General features: G+C 31.5%; 1 long non-coding RNA gene across 1 annotated transcript; it reads left to right on the forward strand.

Moving 5' to 3' along the window:
• Positions 1–4,860: 4,860 nt before the first annotated feature.
• LOC131804124 (uncharacterized) lies at positions 4,861–10,702 on the forward strand. Its single transcript, XR_009342903.1, has 2 exons — positions 4,861–5,631; positions 5,696–10,702. It is a non-coding gene; the product is annotated as an uncharacterized LOC131804124 (long non-coding RNA).
• The last annotated feature ends 4,462 nt before the right edge of the window (positions 10,703–15,164 follow it).

The following is a 15,164-nucleotide window of genomic DNA, read 5'->3' on the forward strand; positions in this document are numbered from 1 at the left end:
TGTATATTAAATGGCTTTAAGAAATGAGCTGAAAGAGATTCTCCCTACAAAAATATGTTACTAAAAATGGGCTATTTGACGTAGTTGCTTTATATAGTTCACACTGCACTCTTTTCATTTTTACTATTTTAATATTGAAATTTCTATAATAAGCACACAAATAGGCTACAGTTTTTATTATTCGTATATCCGTATATTATCAAATATCCGTATAATTTTCAATTCAGCTATTCTTACCTTAAAGATGCAGGGGTAAATAAAGAGCTTTTTTATGGCTGGCTTCTTCGTAAAAGAGCAAATACTCGTAGGTTGAACAAGTATGAATGATGGGTCAAAATCGAACTAAGTGAATCTAAATCCAGTCGATGACTTAGGCTGGAAATACATAAAGAGCATATTTGGCTGGCTTCTTCGTAGATGAACAAAGGAGTTTTAGGTTGACTTAGTTCGATTTTGGCCCTAGGCTCCTTTGCTCATTTCCGAAGAAGCCAGCCAGATAAGCGCTTTATGTATTTCCAGCTTTAGGCCAATTAAAAAAGCAAAATCTCACCTTAAGGATTTTCTATCTGCAGTCGTTTTGTTACAACGTGTTCGATTGTACATTTTTGTTTCAACAGATACAAACCCAACGAATAGTAAAACAAAATTAACCATGACTCTGAAGTTTAATTTAATAATATGAAATAATTTTTTATTGTTTAGCTTTCTCTTTCTCTCAGTTTTAGTCAATGTTTATTGTCATTAAATCGATAAGAAAACAATAAAAGCAACTTTACCTATGTAAATATACTAATTAATTTTAAACAATTATTCAGTTTTATTGTCAATTAATTTAATTTTTAACTAAACTAAATTTTTAATACAATAATAAAAACACTTTCATACATACATATAAAAATATTTAAAACAAAACAGATATATATAAAAAGTATATTATTGAAATCTTTATAAAGAATAAAATGAAAACAAATGCATCTCTAATTTCCGAAATACATACATTTTAATATAAGTATATGACATTTTTATTAACTCTATAAAACAACAAAAAGTGTATAACAAAAAAAAAAATAAAAAACAATAAATTGAAGAATAAAATTAAGATATACAAATGCGGCTGTAAGTATTATTTAGCTACGTTTACACACAAATATTTATAAAGATTAACCCTAATAATAAACTAATCACAATAAATCATACTAACAATTTATTGTGATTGGTTAATTAACATAGTCAAACCTGATTTAGATATGTATACTCTGTTCCAAGAGTCTACTAATTTTCGATATCATAAAGGGAAAATCAGCTATCGTAGTAAAAACTTTTACATTCTAGCAGTTCTGGAACAGACCAATAATGTATCTAAAATAATTTTTAAACTTCTGGAAAAGGTAAGTATTTCCACTACACTCCCACTCGAATTGAAAATTTTAAATCTCTGATTACAGCCAAAACTTGTAAAGAAGAACTTAAGCTGAGAATACATAAAGCGCTTATTTGGCTGGCTTAAGTCATCGGCTGGCTTCTTCGGAAATGAACAAAGGAGACTAGGGCCAAAGTCGAACTAGGTCAACCTAAAACTCCTATGTTCATCTACGAAGAAGCCAGCCAAATAAGCGCTTTATGTATTTCCAGCCTTACTGAGTATAAATACGAAATTTATACCGGAATCAATCAGAATAAAATTAACGTATGTTTTCCTTTGTCAAATTTATTGTGATTGGTCAATTATCAGGGTTAACTTTGAAACGACTTTCATCAGATTTGACGTATTTGCTTTTAGTTTTTATTTGGTCATACGTGCCAAAAATGATCCTATTTGGGCTAATATTATACATTTGGTGAAGAAAATACTTAAAATCGGACGAAGATATATATAAGAGCTATATCAATATTTGAATATCATTAATTTGAATGGGATTCGTCCTTGGGCCAAACGAATGAACTATGCAATATTTCATCTCAATCATATATTAAACGTGACCTGTACATTCTTTACAAAAATACATGGACAGACGGACGGACATGCATAAATTGACGCAGAAAGTGATTCTATAAAGATCATCAAATGGAACTGTGGGTCTGACTTGGTTCCTCCTGTATGTTACAAACAAATGTACAAAGTATGATAACCTGTACCACAGTAATAATGTTAAAGTATATTTACAAGCAAAACTTCTACCCAGGTTAACCCTGATTGTTGATCAATAAGTTTAATAAATGTTTTATGTAGTCCAAATTATTGTAATTGATTTATAATCACGGTTAACTGGTTTAGAGATGTTGTTGTAAACGCGCTATTAGGATGATATAATTGCCGGCCAGCTGATGTTTGCTTACGTATGTATTATGGTAGAAGGAACTGTCAAATGTCAAACTGTCAAATTTTGAATTAAAAATCTTGAGGATTGGTGGCTCTTTCCCTGCCTAAAGCTGGGAATACATAAAGCGCTTATTTGGCTGGCTTAAGTCATCGGCTGGCTTCTTCGGAAATGAACAAAGGAGACTAGGGCCAATGTCGAACTAGGTCAACCTAAAACTCCTTTGTTCAAAGACCTAAAATGGTAAAGACTAGACAAAATGCATTTTGAGCAAATAGTTTGTGTCTATAATACATAGAGTAACAGCTCATGGCAGAGACATGTTAATATAAAAACCACAATTACAGAAACGAATAACAAATAAAAATTTGAAAAATCTAAAATTTTGGTTTCAAAATTTTATTCCATAGACCTTTCCAAAAGCGGTTTAAATCAGTTAACATTGGTAAATATGTTGTTATGATATCGTAACAACAGAGGTATTTTCACATGGTTGCCATGTTTTGACTCTGTCTTGTCCTATCTTTACACTTCTATGTCTTTGCTTTGTTCATCTACGAAGAAGCCAGCCAAATATAAAGTGCATATTTCGTTGGCTTAAGTCACCGGCTGGCTTCTTCGTAGATGAACAAAGGAGTTTTAGGTTGATTTAGTTCGATTTTGGGCCTAGGCTCCTTTGTTCATTTCCGAAGAAGCCAGCCGATGACTTAAGCCAGCCAAATATGCTCTTTATGTATTTCCAGCCTTATTCCCTGCCTAAAGCGCATATTTGGCTGGTTTAAGTCATCGGCTGGCTTCTTCGTAGATGAACAAAGGAGTTTTAGGTTGACTTAGTTCGATTTTGGCCCTAGGCTCCTTTGTTAATTTCCAAAGAAGCCAGTCGATGACTTAAGCCAGCCAGATAAGCGCTTTATGTATTCCCACCTTTAAACCAGCCAGATAAGAGCTTTATATATTCCCACCTTACCTCCTAATCACAATCTGTTTCTCTTGGTGTCGCTATTCTGTTAAAACATTTACACAGTTGGAATATATGTGTATTGTATCAAATAAAGAAGACAATATTTTGAAGTTATTTCAAATTCAGTTCCAAAAGAGTTGCATATTATCCACGTTAACAGCAACAAAATGTATAATTTTGGGATAAAAAACTATTTGGGAGAGTACATAAGGGTCTTTTTTAGACTGGCTTAAGTTATCGGCTGGCTTCTTCGTAGAGGAACAAAGGATTTTAGGTTGACTTAGTTCGATTTTGGCATGATTTGAAAAATGCTCGTTTGTTCTTTTCCGAAGAAGCTGATGACTTAAGCCGCCAAAAAAGCGTTTTATTTTTATGTATTCTCACCTTAATTCTTTCTATCTTGCACTTAATTTTGTGGGGAAACCAATATTCCATTCACTTCTGTAGGGGTTTTCCATTTAATAATTTTGTGAAAAAAATATGTTTAACAAACAAAACCTAGTTGACACAATAAGACTCCAGTACAGAGTTGAATTTTTATAATTTATTTGAAGGCGAGCCATAGACTAGTGAAAATATAGATAACGAAAGCTTTCAATGTCGATTGCTAACAGATATCGCAACAATATTTTTTGCGCAGACAGGTGCAGGTTTTGCACTCGACTTCGAAAACAAATTTTTTTAATATTTTTCGATGTCATGATGTATAGGGCAGTTTTTCTATTCCAATATATACAGTTCATAAGACGACATCTGCTGATACGATTTTTTTTTTTTGATGATAAGCGTTGAGAGCAAGCTTTCTGGTTGAGACATGAACACGAGCTTTTCTTGTTTTACAGTTGGCGGGACGTAAAGTCACATGAGCAAATTTGGCTATTTTGAATCAATATAAAATCTATCGCCCAGACTATTGTCAACGCACAGCACTTTAAAAAAATACTCCTTTTAAAAAATTTCTTAAGTATCAAAATACCGAATAGCGACAGATCCCTTTATGTGAAGCCTATAGTTAATATGTAGCCATTTGGCTGAAGCCATAAATGTAATTATCCCACAAATTCCAATGATGTAGAAAACTTTAATTGACATAAAGATTTCTTTGATATCCATAAATCATGTAGTGACAAGTTGAAATATATTTTGATTTAGTGCCTTTGCTTCGGAACAATAACACTAATTATACACTATACAACGGAAGTTCAACGAACTTTTCTTACAACAGTTGACATGTAACGCAATTACACATACATACACACTGTATAGCTAGAAAAATATGTGTTGTTATTTCCTGCAAATACTGTATGTGGGTTATTCCATAAAACGTAGAAGGAAAAAATGCAACATTAATCCGACCAAAAATCACAATAGACGGAAAAAGTGTACATTTTTACGGTTTTTTTTACTTATATGTTTTCCTATATGTTTTCCTATACGACGTCAATCGGAGGTTGTTATAATATGAGTTTTTCAACAACATTTACAAATTTAAAAAAATTTTCATTCAAAAATTTTCAATCCCAAAATTTTCAATCCCAAAATTGGTTTGACGATGCGTCTACCTGTATTCCTCTACAATAATGAAAGCGTTCCACCAAAGCCGTTTAATTCGGATGAGACCGAGAAGGTTTATCGTTATAGAGCGTTTAAATACAACAACTTTCCCAGGTTATCCTCAATAATTGACCAATCACAATAATTTTAACGCCAATTTTATAGCGATGGGCAATTATCAGGATTAGTTTGGATAAAGATAAAGGTAACCTCATTTCACATTAGCATTCCCAGCTCTGAATTTTCTATAATTTAACTTGTCAAATTTTAATGCATAAAAAAGTTCCCATATCCGATTTTGTGTGTATACAATGGATTTATGAATACAGATTTTGACAATGGGATGTCAAATGTATAAATTTGAAAAAATTGTATACATATGATTTCCTGACTTTACCTTCTTAGTTCTACCATGGATTTCTATGTAAACATAGTTTTCCTAAACAAATATCTGTGGTTGTTGTTTTATGGCTCAAAGCGCGTATCCGCAAAATTATTGTAAGTTGCACACATAGAAAAAACGTCCAAGGATTTAACTAAATAACTGTAAAACCAAACATGAAGTCCACTAACAAATGTAATTAATTAAGCATCTTCTCCAAAAGAAGCATAATAAAACTAAGATACAAATCATTATTATAAAATATGCCCCTTAGCGTTTATAACAGAAAACTTTTATTTCAGATCGCCGAAAATTTCGATATGCCATTCTTTGAGGTATCCTGTAAAAATAATATTAATATTGAAGAAGCATTCCTATCACTAGCAAGAAAAATACGAGAGCAAAGAGAGAGAAGGGTAAGTTCGAAAAAATATATTTTTTTGTTATATATTCGTATTTAATCATTTTCTGCTTTTCTAGGGTGAAAACTTTGATAACGATGACAAACCGCAAGACAAGAAATCACCAGGTTCAAATGGTTTAGGCACATTCAGTTTAGCCAGTCTATCGGAGGCTAATCGCTGTGCATGTTAAACAAAAACTCACTCATCCAAAGAAAATTAAAAGAAAAACAAAATGATAATTATTTTAAATGATCTTTTTAAGAAAATTATTATTAAATATTATAATTCAAATTAAAAAAGAAAACGAAAACAAAATATATAATAATTCTTGTAAACACACAATTTTGCTGCAAAACCAAAAGATGAGCAACAAAAACACAACAAATTTTGTCCAATAACAAACAAACAAAAAACAAATTATAATAAAAAACACAGCAATTAGTAAACATTTTATCAAACAAAAAATGCCAAAGTGATGAATTCTATATAAAAGAAAGAGAAAAATCGCTTCAATTGTTAATAACAAAATGCCAGTATGATCCACACAAAAGTTCAATATATCGTATTATATTTGTTTTGTTTGATCATTTTAATAACGTGACTGTCCTTTGGGAAGTTTGCTGGACTGTAAGCACATTTGTAACACGTTTATATAGAAAATCTCTACCCGGATTTACCATTATAATTGACCAATCACAATCAAACAAACCAGATGTAATGTCAAAATTTATTTACACTTTATAGCCTGTTGTTTATTTTTTCTTCTGTGATTTCAATCACAATAATGCATTTTGACATTTCGTTTGGTAGTTAGCTGGCTTGGAAGGGGGACCTTAAGGTGAGAATACATAAAACGCTTTTTTGACTGGCTTAAGTCGTCGGCTAGCTTCTTCGGAAAAGAACAAAGATGCGTAGGGCCAAAATCGAACTTAGTCAACCTAAAACTCCTTTAGTCCTCTACGAAGAAGCTAGCCGATAACTCAAGTCAGTCGAAAAGCTTTTTATGTACTCTCACCTTTATTCTTAATAATCAGGTTTAATCGATTGGCTGATAACATGACACAATCAATTATAGTGATTAAAGTACGTTTATATTTAAGAAATCCACTCGATCTCAAATGTCAATTCCATGGCAGAAGAATACAGGTAGATGCATCAACGCTTGGGAGCATTGATATGCCAAAAAATTTTAAATGTTTTTTTTTTCAAATATAAGTCGATTTTTATATGTTTTCTTATACGACGTTATTATAATTCTTGTTTTCCAACAATTTTTACAAATTTAATAATTTTTCATTCAACATTTTAAATTCCAAAATTGGTTTGACAGTTCATTGTCCCACCAGCTGTGTCGATGCGTCTACCTATATTATTCTTCAATGGCGTATATGCCAAATAATATCCACTGGATTTATGAATACGATTTACGTGATATATACGCTATTGAATTGTCATCTGAAATCGATTGGAGTTTTTAGTCTAAAAGTGGTGTTAGAATCACCGTACGCAAAATAAACAATAAACAAAACGTAAACAAGTTTTGACATTTCGTCTGGTTGGTCTTATTATTGCGCCATTAATTACTAGATAAAGTAGTTATCTTAAATCGAATTTCACATTGCCCTCTTTTACAAGTTTGAAGGCGGAAGTACATAAAGAGCTTTTCTGGTTGGCATAATGATTGATGGACAATTTAAAGTACGTGTGTTTACATTCAAGTCTTTATTAGTATAAACTATGATAAACAACTTAAATCATCGGCTGGCTTCTTCGGAAAAGAACAAAGGAGTATATTGGCCAAAATCAAACTAAGTTAACATTAGACTCCTTTGTTCATCTACAAAGAAGCCAGTCGATGACTTAAGCCAGTCAAAAAGGCGTTTTATGTGTTCTCTCCTTAAGTTGTGTCTGGTTACCCAAAATTTTTTTAACAATTGTTGCAATTTTTTACTGTAAGTCGCCTGTTTACACAAAAGTTCTACAGACGAGAGAGATTTGAGAGAGACATTTTGACAGTTCTTTCACAGAGAGTTTCCAAATTCTTGCTGGACAAATTTCTTTTTGCAATAACTTGTAACTCTTGTTCTTCTCCTTCCGGGGATTTATATTTGGTCCAGAAACGTTAGAACATCTTTCTTTTCAAAATTGCCATCACAAGTGTTTTGTTTTTTGGCTCATTTTTATTTTTTTGTCATTTATTTGTTTTATGATAGCCAAATTGTTTTGTTTTGACAAATCAGCTGATTGGCTGCAAGTTTTTGCAGGGATTCCGTCTGTTTACATTTTCCAGACTTCTTGCAAAAGAGAATTAAACTACTAAACTCTCGCAGTAAGAAGCTGCGGAACAATTCCTGTAGACACATCTATAAGCATAAAGCCTATGTTAAACTTATTGCGAATAGTCAATTATCACGGTTAACCCGGGTAACGATTTTGTTAGGCTTTTTCCATGGGGATACCAATAACTTCTGATATAGCAAACCGTGCATTACATAGGAGCTAGTGATAATTTTTTGAACGATATAATTATTATTGTTTTTTCAATAACTACACTCGACATATGCTTCATTTGAATTTACATAAATTATTTGTTATTACTTCAAAATATCTGAAACAATTAAAAAAATGCTCAGCAGCAACTGCGTAGCACCGCATACAAATTTTTCTGTAGATAATAATTATATTTAGATACAACTAAATAATATAGTCAAATAAGAAACATAAAACAAAACAGAAAAAGTTTTCAATGTCATCAACAGCCTTTAATGCAGTAGTCCAATAAAACAGAGCTTGACTTAATTATTTTATGAAGAAAGTATTAAAAACAAAAAAAAACCGAAAACTTCCATTCAAATAACACAGCCCAATAACCTAAAACTCTAGTATTCGACACTTATACTTTTATATAACCAAATTTTAGCAAATAAATTTCACAATAAATGTGTATATATCATGAATATCAGCATAGCGTTCGCCTATAGCAAAACAATAATAAACAATCAACTTATCATCATTATATACTCCAAAAACACTCTACTACACTATACTTATGTGTGCATAAAACCTCATGTAGAAATCATATACAATCGAACATGATTATAATGAATTTAAAAAAAAAAATTGCAGTACGCTGTTGTGTGAATTAGACAAATTATTAGTCTGTTCCAGAACCTGCAAGAATCTACTAGTCTTGCAATTTCTTTCGATATCCTAGAGGAAAAATCGGTTAACGTACTAAAAAATGGCACCTAAATTAAGCGTTTTGAGAAGACTTCTTATTTATTCGACATAAAAACAATGGAATTTATAAGCCAAATAAGAGTACGTTTACACTTACTAAATCCAGTGGATTTAGTAAGTGTAAATTCCATTTCATATACGCCAAACGAAATCGACACTCAAATCCTGTGGATTTCATTTGAAGTTATCGCAATGAAACTGGATTGGTTATGTGTGTATGGTGTTTAACGCGTTTTACTTATTGTGAATGATTATTCACTTCAAGGAATGTGTATGTAAACCCACGGTTACAGAACACGAATATTTTAAACTTCACATAAAAACAAAACCTTATTCCAATAATTAACAGCCTGTTCCACGATATTGAAAGAAAATTTGTGCGAACGACAGCAAGTCACTCACTTCCGTATCAGAATGCGTTCCACTATCATTCGTTCGTTCTTTCACATAGACTTACAAGACTCAGTGTTGCTATATATACCATTGAAAAAGTTAATCGCGATAAAGCGATAAAAGACAACCATACGTAAGCTGGCTCTGCCTGAGCTGACAGTTCAGTTGTAAGCAAACAAATAAAATTCCGAGTTTCCCAGAGATTGTGTTCAATTTATTTGAGTTTTTAAAAAATTAATATTTTTGTTCCCCTATATTTTATGGATGATGTGAAGGAGCCTGCTGCTACCAAATATTGGCAGTCCTCTAGCGAACTCAGGATTCTCCTCCAACTCAGGATTCTCGTCAACTAGTGTTTCAGCTGTGTATTAGATGATTATAAATAAAAATAAAAATTATATATGAAAAATAAAAATTATATTTGACATATTATAATTGTATTTATTATTTTTACTCACCTTTTTGTTTCACTTTTCAATTATGTTGAAACAATTATCTTGAATTATAATTAGACGACAGCAATCACACAAGTGACTTATTTTGACATTTGTGTTCGCATGCGTGCGAAGATAGTGGAACGTAAAATTACACTGTAATGCTTACGCTTTCGTTCGCTTTGATGTTCGTAGAATTTTTCGTTCTGATGAATTTAAGTAGAACGGAAATCAGCTGTTTGTCGTGTAAAAGACATGCGAATGTATTCTTTCGATATCGTGGAACCGGCTGTAAGTCACTTTAGGAACTCGACCAGAAAAGTGCAACTAGCTCCTTTTATCAGTTAAAGGAAAGTAGGCGAGATAATAATGCACAGGCGTGGAAACATGATAAAAGAATACATCAACGTTTGATATGTCAAAAATTTTAAAATATTTTTTTTTCAAAAATAAATAGATTTTTTAACAGTTTTCCTATACGACACCAGTCGGTGGTTTTTTACAATATGAAACAATTTTTACAAATTTGAATAAAAAAATATAATATCAAAATTGGTTTGACAGTTCATTGTCCCAGCAACTGCATTAATGCGAATACATGCATTCTTCTACCATGCGTGAAAAAGATCTAGAAGTATGTTTACATATACATATTTACGAAGGAAACATAACTTAAATTTATTGTGATTGGTCAATAATTACGTTTAACTCTGTTTAGAAATTTGTATACAAACCTGTTAACGAATTATTGTCAAATAGCCCGGTATATACTGCAAATAATTGAAAGTTAGTTTGGAGCTCTCCCAGCTGATCATGTTTTAGAAAACATGTAGACATGCCTCGCTGCTTTGTAGAAATTTCTAGAGAGTTCAATTCGTTAAAAAATAGCATGCTGTCAAAATTTGTATTTTCATACGTTTAATTCCCAATTGTATGTATTTTGATAATACGTTCGAGATCACATAGTCTTATCGGATGTCCGTTTAAAAATGTTCGCATTTGAAGCGTAGAAAACCCGATGCAACCAAAACGAGTCACTGTTTGATGTGGATGTTGTTCCTAAGGCGAAATTGGTCATTTATCTTTTATGGAGATTTATTTGACGGATATGCAATGGAAATTGCAATTTAAATCCACGGTATTAACTAAGCCCGATGTACTGTAAACAAACTATAACTCGGCAAGAAGCTATAACGTAAACTTCTATATTAAAACACTTCAGTAATTAGAGACTAAAAGAGTCAATATGTGCAGGATTTACCACAGTAAAGTTGTTAAAACACTTATTGTGAATGAAATAATAGTACGAAAGATAAGCAAACAGTAAGCGAAACGTAAACAAATTTTGACATTTAGTCTGATTGATGTAACACATCATTATTGCGCCATGACTAGTGTATATTAAATGGCTTTAAGAAATGAGCTGAAAGAGATTCTCCCTACAAAAATATGTTACTAAAAATGGGCTATTTGACGTAGTTGCTTTATATAGTTCACACTGCACTCTTTTCATTTTTACTATTTTAATATTGAAATTTCTATAATAAGCACACAAATAGGCTACAGTTTTTATTATTCGTATATCCGTATATTATCAAATATCCGTATAATTTTCAATTCAGCTATTCTTACCTTAAAGATGCAGGGGTAAATAAAGAGCTTTTTTATGGCTGGCTTCTTCGTAAAAGAGCAAATACTCGTAGGTTGAACAAGTTTAAATGATGGGTCAAAATCGAACTAAGTGAATATAAATCCAGTCGATGACTTAGGCCAATCAAAAAAGCAAAATATCACCTTTAGGATTTTCTATTTGCAGTCGTTTCGTTACAACATGTTCGATTGTACATTTTTGTTTCAACAGATACAAACCCAACGAATAGTAAAACAAAATTAACCATGACTCTGAAATTTATTTTAATAATATGAAACAATTTTTTATTGTTTTGCTTTCTTTTTCTCTCAGTTTTAGTCAATGTTTATTGTCAAAAGTATATTATTGAAATCTTTATAAAGAATAAAATGAAAACAAATGCATCTCTAATTTCCGAAATACATACATTTTAATATAAGTATATGACATTTTTATTAACTCTATAAAACAACAAAAAGTGTATAACAAAAAAAATAAAAAACAATAAATTGAAGAATAAAATTAAGATATACAAATGCGTCTGTAAGTATTATTTAGCTACGTTTACACACAAATATTTATAAGGATTAACCCTAATAATTAACTAATCACAATAAATCATACTAACAATTTATTGTGATTGGTCAATTAACATAGTTAAACCTGATTAAGATATGTATACACTGTTCCAAAAGTCTACTATTTTACAATTTTTTCGCTATCATAAAGGGAAAATCAGCTAGTAGTGAAAACTTTTACATTTTAGCAGTTCTGGAAAATACCAATAATGTATCTAAAAGATTTTTTAAACTTCTGGAAAAGGTAAGTATTTCCACTACACTCTCACTCGAATTGAAAATTTTAAATCTCTGATTACAGCCAAAACTTGTAAAGAAGAACTTACTGAGTATACAAAGGAAATTTATGACGGAATTAACCGTGATCATTGACCAATCAGAATAAAATAAACGTATGTTTTCCTTTGTCAAATTTATTGTGATTGGTCAATTATCAGGGTTAACTCTGAAACGACTTTCATCAGATTTGACGTATTGTCTTATTTGGGCTAATATTACCCATTTGGTGAAAAAAATACTTATACCCTGGAGTATAATGCCATGTTTACGTTAGAACTTTTTGTAGGGTTAACCTACTTTGAGAGGATTTATTTGAAGTAAAACTAATGCATATGACAATTTAAATCCAAATCCAGTGGGTTAACCCTCATATATATAAACGTACTATAAGTCACGTAACTCGTATTCATAAATCCAGTGGATATTATTTATCGTATACGGCTTGGCAGAAGAATACAGGTAGACGCATTAACATAACTGTTAAACCAATTTTGGAATCGAAAATGTTGAATGAAAAATTATTTTAATTTGTAAAAATTGTTAAAAAACGCTTATTATAATAACCTCCGAAGGACTTCGTATAAGAAATCATATAAAAATATATTTATTTTTGAAGAAAAATTTAAAAAATTTTGACATATCAATGTTCCCAAGCGTTGATGCAACTACCTGTATTCTTCTACAATGCCAATAAGCAAGCGGAAAAAATAAAAACAAGCCTGGCACAATTATAAAGGTAGGTGCTCCTATTCTGTTAAAACATTTACACGGTTTGAATATGTGTGTATATGGTATTAAATAAAGAAGAAAATATTTTTAAATTATTTCAAATTCAGGCTCAACAGAATTGTATATTTTCCACGTAAACTATGTCTTTCTATCATGGATTTAATTTTTTCGGTACACCAATATTCCATTCATTTCTCCCATTATAATAACTTTGTGAAAAAATATGTAAAACTAACAAAACCAATTTTTGCATATATAAAAGTCTATTTGACACAATAAGACTCCAGTACAGAGTTGCATTTTCCTAATTTCTTTGAAGTCGCAACAACAGTTTTTGGGCAGTCAGGTGTGTTTTTTGCACTGTCGAGATTTTCAATTTAATTTAATTTCAGTAATTTAATTTAATATTTTTCGATGTCATGATGTATGGGACATTGCAGCATTTACAGTGATTAATATTTTTAACATTTTAGGTTTGAATGGCTTCAATATTTTCACTCATACCCCTCAACCGAAATAGACGACATCTGCTGATTCGAATTTTTCAATGATAAGTGGTGGTAGAACTAAGAAGGTATGGCCATGCAATCATATGTTGACAATTTTTGCAAAGTTATTCATTTGACAACATCTTATTGTCAAAATACGTATTTATTCATGAATATATTGTATATTTGGCAAGGTAAATTACAGAGAATGCAGAGCTGGGAATGCTTTAGGTTACCTTTATTTCATTGTACCATGGTGAGAACATTTCATCGTTTACATTTTTATTAGTCTATAGTTGAGCAAGCTTTCTGGTTGAGACATGAACACGAGCTTTTCCTGTTTTGCAATTGGCAGGACGTTAAGTCACAAATTTGGCTATTTTGAAATAAGTATACATTCTATTGAAAAAAATCGTTTTAAACAATTTCTTAAGTATCAAAATACCGAATAGCGACAGATCCCTTTATGTGAAGCCTATAGTTAATGCCAGTGAAGCCATAAATGTAATTATCCCACAAATTCCAATGATGTAGAAAACTTTAATTGACATAAAGATTTCTTTGATATCCATAAATCATGTAGTGACAAGTTGAAATATATTTTGATTTAGTTCCTTTGCTTCGGAACAATAACACTAATTATACACTATACAACGGAAGTTCAACGAACTTTTCTTACAACAGTTGACATGTAACGCAATTACACATACATACACACTGTATAGCTAGAAAAATATGTGTTGTTATTTCCTGCAAATACTGTATGTGGGTTATTCCATAAAACTTAGAAGGAAAAAATGCAACATTAATCCGACCAAAAATCGCAATAGACGGAAAAAGTGTACATTTTTACGGTTTTTTTACTTAACTAAACTTCAAAGAAACAAGTAAAAAATCTGTAAGTTCAACCGGCCGAACTTTGAATACCCTCCACAATTTGGAACGATTTTGGCGATTTTCAAAAAATAAAATCCGTTAAAAAAAAAGCCAGTGAGGAAAGCTCAAAAGTCGGGCGGGGCCGACTATATGATACCCTACACCACTATGCATATTTAGTAGAGCTCTCGTAAAAAGGTTTATACAGGGCATTTCAGAGCTCTATGAGATATTTGGTACAAAATCAAAATCTATATAATTCTATCGTGCATGAATAGACTGGTGATTTGGGCTGATATTGACCATTTAGTGCACATTTAACCCGAAATCGGATGAAGATATATATGAGAGCTATATCCAAATCTGAAAATTTAAAACAGCTATTCCTGTGCTCCATCTAATACCTGGTACCAAATATCACGGTTGTGGAGTGAATATTACGAATGTATGGGACTAAAACTCTAAATCGGATGAAACATATATATGGTTGCTATATCTATATCTGAACCGATTTTCACTAAATTTGATATACTTGCTTCTAGGCTGAATTTGGTCCGATGTACTAAAATTCAATCCATTTGGACTTATATCGGCCATTTGGTGCACAATTAACCCGAAATCGGATGAAGATATATATGGGAGCTATATCCAAATCTGAACCGATTTTGATAAAATTACAAGCAGCTATTTCTGGGCTGTATCTTATATCTGGTACCAAATATCATTCTTGTGGAGTGCATATTACGAATGTGAGAGGCTTAAACACCAAATCGGATGAAAGATATATATGGGAGCTATAGCTGTTTCTGAACCGATTTTCTCCAAATTTGTTGTATTTGCTTTAAGACTAATCTCGGTCACATGTGCCAAAATTCGGGCCATTTGGGCTGATATTGGC

The sequence above is a fragment of the Musca domestica genome, unplaced genomic scaffold, assembly GCF_030504385.1.
Source record: "Musca domestica strain aabys unplaced genomic scaffold, Musca_domestica.polishedcontigs.V.1.1 39, whole genome shotgun sequence".
In the NCBI taxonomy this organism is placed as follows: domain Eukaryota; kingdom Metazoa; phylum Arthropoda; class Insecta; order Diptera; family Muscidae; genus Musca; species Musca domestica.